The sequence below is a fragment of the Lontra canadensis genome, unplaced genomic scaffold (genome assembly GCF_010015895.1).
Source record: "Lontra canadensis isolate GAN:19392208 unplaced genomic scaffold, GSC_riverotter_1.0 scaffold4, whole genome shotgun sequence".
NCBI lineage: Eukaryota > Metazoa > Chordata > Mammalia > Carnivora > Mustelidae > Lontra > Lontra canadensis.
Window position 1 is genome coordinate 34,753,227 of NW_022630998.1, and position 3,649 is coordinate 34,756,875.

Consider the following 3,649-nt stretch of genomic DNA (forward strand, 5'->3'; position numbering starts at 1 on the left):
AAGAGAAGAAATAGTTTTGCTGGTATTTCAAAGAAGTAAGCCAGTCCTGAGGCTTAAACTAAAACTGGAATTGAAAAATTGTGGCTTTGTGTAATTATTCTGGCTTAGAATGTTGAATATTGCTCAGGAACATACATGCTTTGGATCTGTTTAGGATGTCCCAGTTTGAGGGGTGCCTGGGTAGCTCAGTCAGTTAAGCATCCAACTCTTTTGGGGGGAAGGGTTTCCTTTTTTAATTTAAATTCAATTAATTAACAATTAGCATATTACTAGTTTCAGAGGTAGAGTTGAGTGATTCATCAGTAGCATAGAACACTCAGTGCTCATTCCATCAAGCGTCCCCCTTAATGTCCATCACCTAGTTATCCCCCCCACCCCCACCTCCCCTCCAGCAACCCTCAGTTTGTTTCCCAAGATTAAGAGTCTCTTAAGGTTTGTCTCCCTCTCTGATTTCATCTTGTTTTATTTTTCCCAGGTTTGTTTATTTTACTAACCAGAATCATGCTGTATGTATTGTTATTTGATGTGCTTGTTGGTGATGTTCTCAGCCTAGCACACTCCTTTTATCCATTATATATTCCATAGAATTAGTATCACTGTTTGGGTTGCTTCATTCTGCTATTATAGTTATGCCCACTTTTGTGCATGAACTTGAGCACAGGGGCTGGAATTTGAGGGGGAAGAGTGCCAGTTTGAGCCCTTAGCAATCTGAGGTGAAGGTGTATTGACTTGGCATTGAGCAGGTGGCAGGTCGTGCATGCTGATTTGGGCAGGAGGTTGGCAGGACTGAATATGGGACCCACAGGCTGATGGCATCATGTGTGACAGGGATGTGGCAGATTTTGCTTTTTGTTTATCTGGGACACTCTATCTCTTCTTCTATTCTAAGTGAAAGCCTTGCTGGAGAGTGTATTCTTGGCTGTAGATTTTTTTTCTTTAGCAGTTGGAATTTATCATGCTGTTCCCTTCTGGCCTGCAGAGTTTCTACTGAAAAACCCAGTGATAGCCGTATTTCCCTTGTATGTCACTGCTTTCCTTTCTTTTGCTGCTTTTAAAATTCTCTCTTCATCACTACTTTTGTACATCTTATTTACTTTGAGTCTTGGTGCAGACCTCTTTGGGTTGGTTTTCTTGGGGGCTTTCTCTGCCTTCTGGATCAGGATTTCTCTTTCCTCCCCCAGATTCAAGAAGTTTTCAGCAATTATTTCTTCAGATAAATCTTCCGCCCCCTTTTCTCACTCTTCTCCTTCTGAGATTCCTATCATGTGACTATGTCACTGAGTTCCCTGTGTCTGTTCTCATTTTGCATATTTTTCCCCTCTCATCTGCTCAGCATGATTACTTTCCATGACTCTGTCCTCCAGGTGGCTGATCCGTTCTTCTACTTCCTCTTGTTTGCTATTTATTCCAGGTGGTCTCCTTTTATTTCCATTCAGTGAGTCCAATAGCTCTAATTTTTTTTTTTTTTTAATGTCTGCTGTCTCCTGGGGTGGAGGTGGGGGAGTCTCATGGAGGTTCTGTACTCCTTTCTCAATTCTAGTGAGCATCTTTATGAGCATTACTTTAAATTCACTATCAGACATATTACTCATCTCCATTTTGTTTAGGTCTCTGGCTAGGATTTTATTCCACTCTTTCACTTCGGACATATTCCTCTGTCTCTTCATTCTGTCCATTGCTGTGTCTGTTTCTCTGTGTTAGAAAAGTCAGCTGCATCTCCTGCCCTTGGAAGTAGTGGCCTTATGAAGAAGAGGTCCCACAGTGCAGTGTCTCCTGTTCCCCAGAACCTGGCACTTCAGGGGTGTCTCCTATCTCTGTTGCTACAGAGGTGTCCTACATTTGTGCTGTAGCTGTGTTTGCCTTCAGTCCAGCCTGTGATGGCTCTCTGCCTTTTGTGAGCAGTCTGTTCCCTGTGGTGTTACTGGGCTGGTTGGGGGCTGCCCTGGGCTTGCGCTGAGTCAGACCAGGCATTTACCAGACAGGAAGGAGCATCAGACTGCAGGCATTTTCCCTGTGTTGTCCCCTGAGAAGCTTTTGGTGTGGGTGGGGCCTGTAGTCAGGCCAGCTGCCTGCCCCCAGCCCACTGCTGGGGTCATAGTCAGACTAGTGCGTGGTTCTCCTCCCCTCTCCCTGGGACAGGACTCACTCTGGAGTGGTGCTGGCCCTCGTCTGGGCTGCACACACCCTGGCAGGCTTGTGGCAGTGCCTTGATGGGATCTTGCCAAGAGCAGTCGGAGAAGATGGATCTGTTTTGCTGTGGTCTCTTGTCTATGTCAGGCCACAGAGGGTCTGCTACCTTTCTGGTTTCTTTCTTGGTTATTTATGCTGATATGGATGCTCTCTAGGCAGCTATAGACAAGAGGTGAACACAGGGTCCTCCTACTCTGCAATCTTCCCAGCAGCCTCTCACATCCAACTCTTGGTCTCAGCTCAGGTCTTGATCTCAGGGTTGTTAGTTCAAGCCCTGCCTTGGGCTCCACTCTGGGCATGGAACCTACTCGGGGGAGAAAAAAAAGTAAAGAAAGGATGCCCCAATTTGGAAAGGAAAGCTTCTTAGGCAGTACTAATGTGAAGAATAAAGGCAAAAGAAATGTAAAAAAAAAAAAAAATTAAATTTCCTTGTAACTTGTAGCCCATTGACATGTTCTTTAGGACAGACAGAGTGACCTTCCTCTAGGAACTCAACTGCCTCAATGGTAACACTCAGCTGGAGGTGAAAGGCAACCGTATTTCAACATTACCCTAACTTACAGGATTCGGTAAGTCTTCTTTAACATATAAAAATCACTTTGGGGGCACCTGGGTGGCTCAGTGGGTTAAAGCCTCTGCCTTCGTCTCAGGTCATGATCTCAGGGTCCTGGGATCGAGCCCCGCATCGAGCTCTATGCTCCGCAAGCAGGGAGCCTGCTTCTCCATCTCTCTCTGCCTGCCTCTCTGCCTACTGATCTCTCTCCATCAAATAAATAAATAAAATCTTTAAAAAAAATCACTTTGGAAACTTTCTTTATCTCTAACCCCCCTATGTATATGTTAGCAATCATCCTCAAAACATGTCCCACTGATAAACATCTGAAGAGTCTTATGACAAATTTTACTAGACAATAATAAATGACCTTATCTTGAACAGCAGCTGCTCCTCAATATCCTGAAAACCTCACTTCCAAATTCCTAAGAGATTTACACTATCCCTAACCCCATCCCAACTTAAAAGTTACATAGCAGTCACTCCTCACAATCTCAGTACAGCTCTTTCTGCATGCAGGTCTTGTCCCTGTGCTTAATAAAACCACCTTTTTTGCACTTAGGACGTCTCAAGAATTTTTCTTGACTGTTTCCAGACCCCGACCATCATATCACATCAGTACTACTCTTCCAGAGAATCCCCTGCTTAAGGCATAAATTTTCATTTTCCCTGAAAGCTGGAACCTCCCTCCATCATAGATCTAGGTTACCAAGATGTAGCTCAAGCCAGCGTTTATGGAAATAATTGTCTGTTTTTGTTCTCCTCTTTTCCAAGCACTGTACCAAAGTTGCTTGGATCAAATGGCGTTGTGTATCCAAAGCATTTAACTCAGGATCCCTTGCTACAGTCTTAACATTACCACCAGTAAAACCTCCATTCTAATCTTTGTCTTGCCTTATTCACACA